Here is a 15,510-nt window from a genome sequence, read left to right as displayed (position 1 = left end):
TCCAGTGGAGCCTGAGCAGTGGGTGTTGTTTTCTGACACACTTCCGGCGATGTCAGGGGGTGTGGCATATGCAAATAAGTTATGCTAATGAGTTGTGCTAATGAGCTCCTGCACCTCTTTTTCTACGAAATGACCCCTGCCAGTAGCCCCTTAAAGACTAACAAAATCTGTGGCAGGGAATGAGCCTTCCTGAGTCACTGCTCCCTTTTTCTTCACTATCTGAAGAAACAAACAGTGACTCACGAATACCCATGCCCTGCCACACATTTTGTTAGTCTTTAAGGGGCTACTGGACTCTTGCTCTTTTCTGTTAATCTCCATATGACAGAGATCAGTTCTTCTCGAGGAAGCCACAGCTTTGGAGGGCAGACGGACTCTGTGGCATGACATCCCTGCTAAACGGCCTCCCATCCCCAAGCCCCGCCCTCCCCAAACCGCCTGGAATTTCCTAAGCAGGAATTGGCAAAACTATGCAGTATTTAACATGCTGGACTTGGAGCAGGGAGACTTGTTCATCCAGGAAGGTCCTGAGATGATATTGGGCCAGCCACTTTATCTTTGCCCAGCCTACTTTACAAGTTTATGTTCAGCCTTAAAGGAGGGAGAACAGGATCTTGTATGTTGCCCTGAGATCCTTGGTGGAAGGGTAGGATTAAAAAAGGAGTGGGTGAAGTGAAGACCTTAAGTGTTATCTCCTTGTCTTACCTGAGGCATGGTGTTAAGTAGGTCATATGCAGTTTGCTAAGGCCACAGTTAGGACCAGTACATGTGGCTACTCTGCCCACTGGACAGTAGAATTGCCAGTTCTGTGTTAGGAAATAACCTGGTGATTTGAGGGGTTGAGCCTGAGGAAGGTGGGTTTTGAGGAGGGGAGGGACTTCATTGGGGTATAATGTCATAGAGTCCACCTTTCAAAGTGGCTGTTTTCTCCAGAGAACTGATCTCCATTGCCTAGAGTTCAGTTGTCATCCCAGGAGATCTCCAGCCTCCTGGAGGTTAAAACAATAACCTCCTGGAGGTTAAAACAATAAGAAAAACAAACGTGATGTTATATTGTGAAAATATATTTAGACACTGTTCTGCAGTGAATCAAGTTTCTTCATCACATTATAAAAATATACACATACACACAACGGGAATTGCATATACTACCGTTTCATATAACAGCTTTTCCAGAGTGTGCTGCGTGAATAGCATTAGTTTACACATCAACAATTCTAATCCATGAATTAACACAAAAGGTTCATCCCACTTCAATGAAACAAATTCTTTCAGCGAGCAGTAATGCTATTCACGCAGCACACTCTGAAAAAGCTGTTATGTGAAACGGTAGTATATGCAATTCCCATTGTGTGTATCTTCATCACATTATATTTTTATAATGTGATGAAGAAACTTGATTCACTGCAGAACAGTGTCTAAATATATTTTCATAATATAACATCACGGTTGTTTTTGTTATTGCTTGCATCCTTCCTGTGATCTCTCTGTTGTTTCCACACCTCCTGGAGGATGGCAACCCGCTGAGCAGCATCTGTGAAGAGTTCTGGCGCCACAGGGGCACCACTTGGGTTATTGTTGGGCGCTAACAGCCCACCAGGCCAGAGGCTTACGGAGAGCTTTGCTGGTAAGTTCAAGGATCAATCTACCTCTGACAGTGACCCTGACTCCTGGCTAAATGGCCTTCCTGATTAGGTCCCTGAGACCAGAAGCAGAATGTTTGCTGATGCCCTGGAAGGTTCTGCTAGTAGCAAATAAGCAATACATCGTCAATGAGCTGGACGTTGCCTTGGGCTGGGGAGAGAAATGCCAGCTGCCGCAACCCAAGTGGGTTTGTGAAAGCCGTGGGTATGACGGTGGGTTCTGCTAGTAGCAAATAAGCAATACATTGTCAATGAGCTGGACGTTGCCTTGGGTTGGGGAGAGAAATGCCAGCTGCCACAACCCAAGTGGATATGTGAAAGCTGTGGGTACGACGGTATGCAGTGGGTAGAATGCCAGGTTTAGATATGGCAGTGTGTAATTTCAGTAGATGGCTTTTTATGGTTGCTAGTTAGAACACTGAATGATAATTATGTGCATTTAGCCAGATGAGGGGCTGTGCTCCAACCACGTGGTACATTTAATATTTTATTTGTTTGCTTGTTTGATGTATACCGCGCCCTCCCCACCAAAGCAGGCTCAGGGCGGCTTACATAAAAATTTTAAACAGATAAAAACGAAACATAAATATACATATAAAACCCGTCATAAAGTGCTAGTAGGCAATTTTATGTAATGATGGTGAAACATTGGTAGCAGTCAATCATAATGAGGAGTACAGTCAGCGTTGGTGTTGGGACTGTCATCTCAGTCCGGTGGTGGTCTTAGGGCACAGGGTCTTAAGCTTCCTAGGTGCGGCTCCTTAGTCGAATGCCTGGTGGAAGAGCTCCGTCTTGCAGAGGCCCTGCAGAGCTGTAAAAGGTCCCGCAGGGTCCTCGTGTCTTCCGGGCCCTAGTGTCTAGAGGCTAAACCTCTAAGAAAACCATCAGCTTTATTTTTCAGTCATATTCTGCTTTCTTAATATAAAAATGCCTTTCTTTACTAAGAGAACATTTAGTGGGGTTCTGCAGTTAAACACGTTCTCACACTTGCAAAGTTGGGAGGCATATATCATACCCTATCACCTTTCATTGCGTCTGTGTTCTCACTTTCTCGTCAGCAAATCCTGAGAGTCATGCTTTGACTCAGAATATTTCCTCAAAATCCATCACAGGGCCTTGGCCTGCCCCCGAGCAAGTTCTCAAATCTCTAGTGTCTTTACCTGGAAATGTTACAAACACAAAAAAAACCCTTGCAAAGACATGCATATTTTAAAACAGAAATAAACTAAAGGCTTTGGGCAGAAAGGTGCTTGTACGGCATAATATACTGCGATTGCAAAATATGAGATTAGATGGCTGCAAACTTTTGAGGGAGTTCTGTGCTATACAGTCCAGACTCAGGATATTGGAAGGGGCTGTGGCTTGATGGTAGAGCATCTGCTTGGCATGCAGAAGGTCCCAAGTTCAATCCCTGGTATCTCCAGTTAAAAACAGAAAAGATCTAGCAGTAGCTGATGTGCAAGACCTCTGCCTGAGACGCTGGGGAGCCGCTGCCAGTCTGAGTAGAAAATACTAACATTGGTGGACCAAGGGTCTGATTCAGTATGAGGCAGCTTCATGTGTTCATGTGATATTCCTTATCAAGAGAAGATTTCAGATTTCTCTGCAAATTAAACCCACAATTGTTTATTTTTGTGCCATTTTCTGTTCCCTTGCACCGAATATTGTTTGTTCGAAAGTAAGCATAGTAAACATGGCTTGCTGGCATTGTGCATACAAATACCATTAATCTGCACATCAAGTTTGTACAGTGTGCATGAGTAATGGCAAACATTTGTTCGGCATTCTGCAAACAAATCTACAAATCCAACTGTGCAAAACCGGGACCCGAAATGTAAATGAATACAAAGACAAATGAAATAGGAGAACATTTGCTTGTCCCTATCTTTGGAGGAGTTGGACAGATTTGAAGGGCTAAAATTGGGTTTGAGGCCATTTCTAGGGGGGAAAGATCATGTGAAAGTTGTTAAGAAAGCCATCCATCAACATTAAATTCTCTGCAAACAGGCATGAAATGACATTCCGACTCATATTTGAGTGCCTTGGTGTCTGCTTTGTTTCATTGTTATGCTGATAGTTTACGGGTGTTCTGTTTTCTTTCTCTCCTTGCACCTTTGTTTTGTGCCTGCAACAGGGATTCGGGAAACAAGTGGATGTGTCATACATTGCCAAATATTACAATATGAGTAAAAGCAAAGTTGACAACCAGTTCTACAGTGTGGAAGTGGGTGACTCGACCTTCACAGTTCTCAAGCGCTACCAGAACTTGAAGCCGATCGGCTCTGGGGCTCAGGGAATAGTTTGGTAAGTATGACGAGCCCTTTTGTGTGTGTGTGTGTGTGTGTTCGGAGATTCCCTTCCCTATATTTATTTTAATGGGGCATGCAGTTTGCTGGAGACAAATGCTGCCCAAAGCCGTGGAAAAGAAATATATGGTCTAAGTGCATAAAGTCCAGGAAACAACATCAGAGGAAGGCCGAGGCCTCTATGCCCTGTTGTTGGACTTCAGAGGAACTGGTTGGCTACTGTGTGAGACAGGATGCTGGACTAGATGGACCACCGGACTGGTTCGGCAGGGCCCTTCTTCTGTTCTTTGTGAGTCTGCCTACCTCTGTGTACCCACCTATCTCCTCCTCCTGAAATGCTTTGCTGCTGAAAGCAGAAGCAATAGAGTCTGAAAGGGGAGGAGAAGGGGAAGTCCTAGACTGTGTTTGGGGAACCTTCAATCTTTCCCTTCATACAAACCTGTTCAAACGCCCATTCGTCCTAGGGGGCATCATAGGGTAGTAGAAACTCATTTCCCCTCCTTAACAGAGACATCAGCACCTTGGTGACATCAACACCAATTATGCCATTTTTCAGCATCAGCTTAGATCTGTTTGCATGTCTAGCAACCATCTATGTAAGAGAAGGGGCAAAGAAGACTGAAATACAATGGGCATTGGTGATTTTTTTGGGGGGGTTTACAGTCCCTACTTTTTGGATTCTTCAGAAAAATGCTATTATTACTAGCAGATGATGTCACAAAGTCACTGCTCCCCTCATGGTGATGTCACAAAGACACAGGGATTGGCAGGAAGTAAGACCACAGGGGAGCTTAGAAGGGAGCAGGTGAGTGTGCCAATGAGGCAACAGAGGAAGGAAATGGAAGCCAAAAGAAAGAAAGATGCAGCAAAGAGATGTGGCCAGCCAGGGCAATGTTTTGATGTGCAAATGGCAGCACTGGATTTGTTCTCTGTATTGGAAACCTTAGCTAGTGGGTGCATGGAATTGACACTCAGTTGGTGGCAATTTGCCTCTGCAGCTGCACAAGTACTGTCTCAAGCAAACCAAGTAAATTCCTTCTCTCAGTGTTCTAAAAACAACCCAGATCTACCAGGTAATAAGTCTCAACCAGTATCACTTTGAAGCTGTCAAAAATGCAAGGTTTCCCAGTTGAAGTGGCCATTCGTCCTTCTTCACTTAAAAAAATGAAAGAAAAGAGAAAGGAACTCTGACTTTTCAGGCCAATGTATGGATACCATATGGGATAGGTTATAAAAATACAGAGCCAATAAATCTTGCAGAGTAAATAATTGGTTCTTTGGGAGGTTTATATAAGTGCTTCTTTGATTTATGGTTTCTGGAACTGTGTAGGTTGTCTTTTCTTTTTGTCCCTGGCTTCTGCCTTGAAATCCTCCATCCTGTGGGCCTACAGACAAAACCCTGCATGTTTTTGTTGGGTCTGCTGATTTTATTTCTGGGTTTGTTTGCTTTCCCCCCTTCATACTACATCGCTGCTAGTGCTCTTTCATGTCTGCATCATCTTCCTTTGTATTATAAAACAAAAGTCTAGCGGTGCCTTAAAGACTAACAACATTTATTTCAAGATGAGCTCTTATGAGTCACAGCCCCACTTCGTCAGATAGAAAGGTGATGGGAAACCCTCCTGGGAAGTCTTATGGGACCTTATTCCTTAAGATTTCCCAGCAGGGTTTCCCATCACGTATCTTTCTGACAAAGTGGGCTGTGACTCATGAAAACTCATATCTGAATAAATGTTGTTCATCGTTATGTCCTCTGTGCAGTTCCACATGGAACTGTGCCATGTGCAAGCCAGCCATGAACATTCTAAAGCTCCTGGCAATGTGGGGTGTTTCCCTTCCTTTGGCACCATTTCCCACTCAAACCACCTATAAAAGCACAGGGGAGCACCTAACCCCCCCCCCCAGTTCTTTTGCTGCCGCTGAAGAAGGAGATCTCCTTTCCCTTTCCTGCAAAACAAAAGTATAAAGAATAACTCTTTGACTCCAATGCCTTCTTGTAGGAAGTTTCTTGCTATGGTGAACAAACCCCTGTTTAAAAAAGGTTCCAAATGTAGAACCAAGGCATAAATGACAGCTGTACAGCAATGTAATATCAAATCAACCACTAGAGGGAGGAAAGCACATGTAGAAAAGATAAGAACACCACCGAAGCAACGGGGAGTCGGGGACACATAAGTAACGAAAATGATAGTGCGGAAGAGCCCACTGTGAGGGGTAGCATTTGCAAACAATTCACCCCAAAGGCTCATAACAAGAGGGCGGCTTGTCTCAAGGATGCCCTTTGTGAAAGCACCCTAAAAGGAGCATAATTACCTAAAAAAAAAAAAAGAGGAGACAAAAGCTCTGATAAACCTACTCAACCCTCCTCAGTTCCACCTGCACTGTGCTAAAGGGAAGAGCTGTCAGGACTTTAGACATGCACTACCGGCCTGCACATGCACAGTTCCCATGTGTGCCTGCCCAAAAGAACACTTGATGAACATCAGTTACAGGTACGTGCAACACACATGTTAGTCCTTAAGGTAGGACTGGAGTTTTGTTTTATTTTATTGCAACAGAAGAACAGAACTACCCCTTTGCCATCTCTGTATCGCAGTGAATTTAACAGAAAGTTACGTTACCAGAAGCAAGAATGTTAGGAAGAGAAGAACCTTTTTTTAGACATTCTGAATAGAATGAAAGTGTGTTGCGGGGATTGAGCTGGTTCAAGGTATTTTTGTCATGTGCCTGTGTCACTGGCTGGGCCCAACTACATCACTGCTGACCACACCCAAGCCAAGCCCCTGTGGCAAATCTTTGGAGTTTCTTTGGTGGCTTGACCTGAGAACTCTACGGAGGGCATGAGGAAAGAGATCACAGTGCCAGACTTTGCCCCTAACCTATATGCATTTGTTGGAAAATATTGTCCTTCCTGGTCATTATGATTTTTGCAAGCCATTCAAACATCAGGGAGAGCATGTTATGGACAATCCTCTTGATATGCGTGGTCACCATTTCATGTGAACAGAGCAATGCATAGGTGTTCCTGCTTTGTTCTGTGTGATTTATCTTGAATCAAGAGCATACTTTGTTTTCCCAAGAGATGGACTGATGTGTCCTATTGTACAGTATTGCAAACTGAAGATCCTGATTCACCACTGCTTGGTGAGTTGGAAGGGACCATTGGAGAAGAAGGGTAGTGTGGGAAAGAAAGAACAAAGAATCTAGTCCACCAGTGGTGCAGTCCAAAGCAGAATAGCACTCTTCTAAGTACACCAAAGCCAACCTGCTAAGAATGGTGCAACTTTGCTTAGCATTCTACTTCTACCATCTTTGTCCTGGAATACAGGCGAGATCACAGTCAAGAGTCTAGTCCAGAGATCAAATACCAGTTTAGCAGCAGTCAGAGAATCATGGGTTGTTCAGGAAAGCAGAGTCAAGGTAGTCCGAGGTCCAGGCAGGTATGAAAAGCAGAGTCAAGGGTCAGTCCAAAGGTCACAGGAGGCAGGCAGAGTCCAGAGTTGTGATTGCAACATTCACAGGGCTGTGACATGTTGCTTCCACAAATCTGCCATTCTCTAGGTCTGATTTCTATAGGCATTCCTTAGCAAGCCTGATTTACAGCTATCTGCTCAGAGCTGCTCCTGCACTTACTCAGAACTGCTATCGTTAAGCAGCTGGCACCGAGCCAAGAGGCAAGCACTCTGCATGTTCTTGGGTCTTGCTGGAGCTTTTCCTTTCACTGTTCAATTAAGGAGAGGGAGCCTGGTGGGCTACTTTCCTGCAGCTGTGCTTCGTAGGCAACTTCAGAGCTATGCCTGGGTGGGTCAAGGTCAGCTGCCAGCAGTGAACCTTGAGGCTCCTGTATCTCTAATTCACTAACTTTAGCTGGTTCAGAGCTGGCTGTATACAACTCCTCGACTCCTGAGGAGTCTTCAGCCACTCTGGACTCAGGCTGGTCAGGCTGGCCCACGACAATCTGTTTCCTAGTATCAGGTGGGCAACAATGTTCCACTGTACAGTGTTAGAACAGAGTTCAAGGCCATTAGCACCTCAAAGACTAACAACATTTTCCAGGGTGAAAGCTTTGTTGAGTCTGACAAATTGAGCTTTAACTCACCAAACCTTGGAAAAAGTTGGCCTTTTAAGGTGCTGATGGACTTGAATTTTGTTCAGATGCCTGTCAGTAAATCGTGTTGTTTCAGGGGGAATCAGGAACTAACTGTTGCCCTCTGTTGCAGCCTGAACAACCAATACAACATGAACTCAGATTTTGCAAAATGCCAACTTCATTTCTTCTTTTGAGCCATCAGGAGCTTTTGCTCCTCATGGGGACAAGATTTTGCAGATAGGCTACTACCCAAGCCAAGTTCTCGCTGATCCCCAGAAAACTGGTGAGAAAAAACTCCACACTCATTTCATAGGCCTGCTTTGTGCAGCTTACCAGAATGGTTCAGATGTTACAAATGGTGCCACACATTTTCCCATGCTCCCTCCCTTTCCATAGTCAGAGTAATTCATGACTTCAGCTTTGGTGCACACTAGAGTTTGGCATTACATATGAGCCACCAGGGACCCCTTACCCAGGGTTCTCCAACCTCTTTGAGCTGCCCTGTGGGAACCTTTGGAATTCTGACACAGGATAGTGGGCACAACCACAAAATGGCTGCCAAAGGGGGCGGAGTCAACCACATAATGGCAGCTGTATGAGATGGAACCGACCACAAAATGGCTGAGGCAGGAGGCAGAGCCAGTCACAGTATGTCAGGGAGTGAGGTTAGGCACAACTCTAATAGTAATTCTTCAGGATGTCAGAAAGGAGCTCTGCTTAACAGGATGTCTATTAAGATGAATATATTGTCTAAAAATGCGTTCTAGTTTAACGCACGGGCCCTAGTCAGGATTTTGTGGCTTGTGGGGCAATTTTTTTTCTGGTGGGGCTGAAGTTCTCAGTGCAGAAAGAAAAGCCATTTAGCCAACAGAAAGCTGTTACCAGGATAGATCTCTAAATTGCAAGCTGTCAACCACTTTAGATGACAGTTCTCAGCTGCTGCAAGTTAATCACTTCTGCCAGCCTGAGCAACAGTTCTGATAACAAGCTGGCAGGTGGTGGTGATGACTTCTGTAGTCCAGAAAGCTAACACTTAGGCTGAAAAACTCTCTTAAAGGAGACCAGTTTCTTGACACAGAGTTAGAAGGGATCCTAGAGGTCACCTACTCACACCCCCTTGCTCAGTGTGGGAATTAGTCAACTATAGCACCCCACTCTGCTTAAAGGAGTGCACGCCTTTATTAAAAAATTATTGAAAAAAAGCATTTACAGGATAAATTCTTGTGGGGTTGTGCCTTCCAGAACAGAGAAGGAGCCCCCCAAAGCCCCACCATAGCTACAGGCCTTACCTAGCCTCACACAGTTTTAAAAGTGGACACCAGGAAAGGTGTTGGTAGGTGCCATGGCACTCACAGGCATCAAATTGGGGACCACTGTACTAACCTGTGGTTTTGTGAACCAGGACCAAACAGTGTTTTGCAGTCCCTTTTTGGGGGGAGGTTCTCCATTACTTGCTGGTTTGGTTGCAGTGGCAAACAAGACTTTGCACAAAAATGGAAAGGCATTAATTGACACCTGGGGTGCGTTGTGAGTGTGTGCATATGAACACAAGGCTCATTCATGCAACCTCAAATCACGATTTGTTGGGTTGTATCTGAACCATGCCGTTCTGAATTGGGATCTTTCATTTGCAAAACAGCACCCACCCACCCTGGCCAACCTATCTGGTCAACAGGATCCTTTTGACTAAATCATGCAATGATTGCTTAAGTGTGGCTCATTTCAAACTAGAACCCCTTGTGAAATCTGAGTTGCTGACCAGGGTCCTGGAATCAGCAAGCTTCAAATTTGCTTACACGGATGTGGAAAAAGCAGTGTCTTCCAAAACTGGATGGCCTTCCTTGATTTCTCACATTTTAGTACCAGCGATGCAGTTTCTGTGCCAAGAGATCGCAAACAGCTGCTTTCCTCTCCGCCCCTTTATTTTTTTTCCTTATAGGAAGAGCATCAAATGTAGTGCAGTAGGCATCACGTGCTAATTGTGACAGCTGGTACTGTTAGAAAAAAGGTTCTTTGCAAGCTCATCTTGTTTTCTAGCTGAAAGCAGCACTGTGGCTGAGTGTTAATAGAGTGGGAGTCCTGGGATCTTTAAAAATTCCACAGAAGTGCAGATGTTTATAAAATATTATCTTTCAAATGCTGTTACAACTGCAATTGGAATTCCGTAGCTATAGCAATGGTGACTTTTACTGGTCCATTCATCTCTTGCTGAGGTAAGAGCTTCATTGGAGAACCTGCAAAATCCCAGAACTGTAAATGTCAAAATCTTGCTTTTGAAGTATGCTGCTAGATTCTAACTGCACCGTAATTGTTGCAGCTCACCCATGAAAACCATGGGCAACTGACTCCATGTTTAGAAGACTTGCCTACAGATATTTCCCTGGTGGCTGTTGGAGAGGGGTTCTTTTTTATGGTTCAGCTTTTTTATGGCTTCAGCTCAGAAGCCCCTTTCCTGGGGAAATTTGCTTGGTGTTATCATTATTTTCCTTTAGGTATCGGGCAAAACATGTCTTGATTGGGGACTTTATGCTGAAGATAAAGGGCAGAGATTTTAATGTGGGTGTCATCCATCATAAATTGGAACGTTTACCTTATTCAGTAAGCATAGGTTCAGTCCCCAACATCTCCAGTAGAACATAAGAATATAAGCGATGCCAATGTTGGATCAGGCCAAAGGCCCATCCAGTCCAACACTCTGTGTCACACAGTGGCCAGAAATACCAGTGCCATCAAGGAGGTCCACCAGTGGGGCCAGGACATTAGAAGCCCTCCCACTGTTGACCCCCCCAAGCACCAAGAAGACAGAGCATCACTTGCCACAGAGTCCCTATCTATACCTTGTGGCTAATAGCCACTGATGGACCTCTGCTCCATATGCTTATCTAATTCCCTTCTGAAGCTGTCCATGCTTGTAGCCGCCACCACCTCCTGTGGCAGTGAATTCCATGTGTTAATCACTCTTTGGGTGAAGAAGTACTTCCTTTTATCTGTTCTAACCTGCCCACGAGTTCTTGTATTGTGAGAAAGGGAGAAAAGTCCCTCTTTCTCTACCTGCTCTATCCCATGCATAATCTTATAAACCTCAATCATGTCACCCCTCAGTCGTCGTTTCTCCAAGCTAAAGAGCCCTAAGCGCTTTAACCTTTCCAACCCTTTTATCATTTGAGTTGCCCTTTTCTGCACTTTTTCCAAAGCTATAATATCCTTTTTAAGGTGTGGTGACCAGAACTGCACACAGTATTCCAAATGAGGTCTCACCATTGATTTATATAGGGGCATTATGATATTGGCTGATCTGTTTTCAATACCCTTCCTAATAATCCCCAGCATAGCATTGGCCTTCTTTATTGCAGTCACACACTGTCTCAACATTTTCAGTGAGTTATCCACTACAACTCCAAGATCTCTCTCTTGATCAGTCTCTGCCAGTTCAGACCCCATCAATGTGTATTTATATTTAGGATTTTTGACTCCAATGTGCATCACCTTGCACTTGGCCACATCGAACCCCAATGATGTGTCCACATTGATCACATGATGTGAAAGAACTCGGTCTGAGACCTTAGAGATCAACTGCCAGTCTGAAGAGGCAATACTCGCTTTGATGGACCAAGGGTCTGATTCAGTGTAAGGCAGTTTCATGTGTCCACCACACACATTGGCTCACTGAAGAACCCTGACGTGTTTGCAAAGGAAACGTGTGTTGCAAAGGACTGTGGGATACCTTCTAGGGAATTTTCTCAGTTCACTCAGGACCTCCTCCTCCTTAATCTCCTTAACAATACCCTGTGTGGACTAAAATGTGCCCTAAAACATACCCAGCATTCCAGAAATGCATTGTGGAAGAAGATAGATAGACAAGCTGTTTTTCTGGGAATCTTGTCAGTTCACTCATCTTTTCACTGTGGTGTGTCTGATAAGGTTCTGACAAACCCTGGTTTGCAAACACTGGGCTACAAGGTGATAAGGGGGGGGGAGAATCTTCAGCTTTTAGAACAATTTCATTCAGCAATAAGCAACCTGGGTTAAACTTCCTTACTAGAATGTACTACTGCTGCATTTCTTGACAAGGTTGGGGGAAAGAGGGGAAATATTATTCTCCCAGCAGGCAGTTGCTTGCTCCTGCCCATTTCCCCTGCTGTTCTCTGGTTCCAAGGCAGTCCTGGGCAGGGGTCATTTCATAGAAAAAGAGGTGCAGGAGCTCATTAGCATAACTTATTTGCATATGCCACACCCCCTGACCTCACTGGAAGTGTGTCAGAAGGCAACACCCACTGCAACTTACCTGGCTGCTTCTTGCTCCTCGTGGCCTGGGGCTGCTGGGAGCAGGGGGCGGGGATAGTTGCATGTGTCCGCCCCCCTGGGCTCTTTACTGCCGGAGCTCTGCTCCTGTGCTCTCCTGCAGGAAATGACCCCTGGTCCTGGGTCTGCATCCAGGTAGCAGTCAGACTCTGACAAGTACCATATCTAGTGAGTACTACATGTGATTAAATTTTCTTATTTGATGAAAGTAGTATTTGGGGGGGGGAGTAGCACTCCTTTTCTCCAGGGCTCCCAAGAGGCTAGCAGCATTTTCAAAACAAGGGATTCTTCCACATGCTTGACTTACTCCTGATGTTCTTGGGAGTTATTCCACAAGCATTGGAATTGGTGTGGGCATGGTGTTCCTCATGTCTTCCCTCCCTGTGCATTTTTACATTTGTGTAGTCAGATTATTCTCTTCTGCACGTGCCCTCAATAATGAGGATTTTCAAGACAGTGTGCTGTCATCATCGGTGGTGTTATCAATGGCATTATAGCACACACCCTTTTAAAAAAATGGCGCTAGAATATCAATATATCTCTGGAGTGTTGTAACAGTAGGCATAGGAGGCTCTCTGAATTCCCAGCTTTCATTTTAAAAAAGTAAGACTATATCGCCTTCCCTCACAGAGATATAAGGGAAAAGGCATTTGTCAGCAAAGGAAAGGGCTAGAGACTTACTTTTAAAAGAAAAACAAAGAAAGAAAGCTGGGAATGCAGAGAATCTGCTAAGCCTATTGTTACAATGCTCCAGTGATATATCAATATTATAGAAAAAGGAAAGAAAAAAAGTCATTGGTCTTCTGGGGTGGGGGGAGGAGAGGGAGTGTTTTGACCATGAAAGCCCGATAATTGAACAGTGGGCTGGAGGTGGGGAGGAGTCGGGGGGGGGGGCAAAAAACCCAACAGAAACATTAAACATGAGGATAAAGCTGACTTAGAATTGGATTCCAGAAAAACATTGTGGTAAAAGTGGTCTCAGACAAACTGGAAAAGACACTGGGTGGGGGTGGGGTTCCCCTAAACGAAAACTAAAGGCACAAGAGTGTGTTCAGAAATCGGGATAAACTGAAACAGTATGAGGCCAGAACTGACAAAAAGAAAATGCAGAAAAGCCCAGAGTCATGTCGTATCAAATATTAGAAATATTAGAAATCCACAAATCTTTAGCTTGATCCATTAATGCAACAGCTAGTCATAATTTATGTTAGTTAGAAGTCTTTCTTCAAGGAAGGCTTTTACAAAGATTTTTGTCCATGACAGCTGGCATAGGATGGAATTCTAAAATAAACCGGCTATTTTAAGATTGCTTCAATTATCACATGTAGTAGAGGGAATGCATTCTTAGAGCAATTCTCTTATATTCCAAGCATGGTCAGCTCGGTCACTTACTTATGTGCTATCTGTCTGAAGATTCATAGTTGAAGTTGCATTTACTGTATTATAGATCAACTCTTCCTTCATATGGCGAGCAGAGATCCACCATAGTAGTGTGCTGCTGAATGAGAATTTTCACCTCTGTTCTCCACCTGTCTCACACTGCTGGGTTCTATACTTCCCCATGGGTTCAGGGTTCTGGGAGTGGTTGTGGCTCAGTGGTAGAGCACCTGCTTGGCATTTGGAAGGTCCCAGGTTCAATCCCCAGTGTCTCCAGTAAAAAAGATCAGGCAGTAGGTGACTGGAAAGGCCTCTACCTGAGACCCTGGAGAGCTGATTCCAGTCTGAGTAGACAATACTGATGATACTGATTCAGTATAAGGCCGCACCCAAGTGTCCATGAGGTAGCCATGGCTCTTCACAGGTTCAGTCCTTTTCCAGGGAGGCATCTGATCAAGGGCCAAAGTGGAATCATAGGCCAGAGACACAGAAAGACCGTCCAGGCAATTAACGAGAGCAGGTAGCAGAAATACGGACAGGAACAAGAAAAACTAAGAAAGAAAAACTTCTTAGAAAGCAAAGAAGGAACTAGTACAGGACCAAATTTATATAGGGATAAGAAACAGCAGTGACTGATCACAGTGGGAAGAGGAAGAGCAGGTGCCTTTCTAGTGAAATACCATGGGCCAAGTTCCAGTACAATTCCTGAAAGAAGTATAGTTCAGGTCTTGCTGTGGCTGCTGACTAGGGTTGCTATCCCCCCAGTTGTGTCGGGGTTTCCCTGATTTAGGGGCCTCAATGCACCATGGTCAGCTGGCTGTCGAGAAGCACCACCCCCAAAAAGCCCCTCCCATGGCGTCAAAGCCAGCACAATGACATTACCTGGAAGTGACATCATTGTGTTGCAGATGTCAGGGGGCGACACTCTAGGTTTCGGGCAAACTCTATGGTTTTGAGGGCAAAAAACCTGTAGGGGTTTGCCCAGAACCTAGAGCATCGCCCCGAACGTGGGTGATGTCATCGTGGCATGTGTGTGCTATGCACACATGTTGGAAGATATCCTGACTGCACCCAGGAGACCCCCCACACACACACTGGCAGCCACGTAGAAGAAGAGAAGAGATTGGAATTTATACCCCACCCATCACTACCCGAAGGAGTCTCAGACCGGTTTACAATCCCTTCTCTTCCCTTCCTCTCCCCACAACAGACATCCTGTGAGGTAGGTGGGGCTGAGAGGGGCTGAGAGCTCTCTCGAGAACTGTCCTTGAGAGAACAGCTCTGAAGGAACTTACAACTGACTCGAGGTTACACTAGCAGCTGCATGTGGAGGAGTGGGGAATCAAACCAGGTTCTCCCAGATTAGAGTCTGTGCTCTTAACCCTACTGCTAACACCTGCCATCAGCTCCATTTATATAAGGGTACCAAATATTGAAAGCAGAAAAACAGAAAGTCAGAAAAATATATCTTTTAATTTACTTTTTTTTTCTGGTCATCGTCTTTACTATTGTCCTGAATCACATCAGGTTTATTTTGAATGGCTTGCTTGTTTTTTGTCTTGTTTACTATTGATAGTTTTTATAGTGTTGTTTTTTCTGATTTTATTGTATTGTCTTTATCTTGTGAGCTGCCTTGAGAAGGTCTCTTGGTCAGATGGCATCTACATTTTCTGCAATGAATGAATGAACGAATGAATGAATGAATGTGCACATGGTAGATAGACATCCAGTACAGGATAAAAGTCCCGTACTGAAGGGGGGGGGGGGAAGAACTTAAAATACAAACTCTGAA

The sequence above is a fragment of the Gekko japonicus genome, unplaced genomic scaffold, assembly GCF_001447785.1.
Source record: "Gekko japonicus isolate JY-2015 unplaced genomic scaffold, Gekko_japonicus_V1.1 scaffold1212, whole genome shotgun sequence".
NCBI lineage: Eukaryota > Metazoa > Chordata > Lepidosauria > Squamata > Gekkonidae > Gekko > Gekko japonicus.
The sequence above is the reverse complement of the archived record's forward strand: the minus strand, read 5'-3'. Positions refer to the sequence as shown.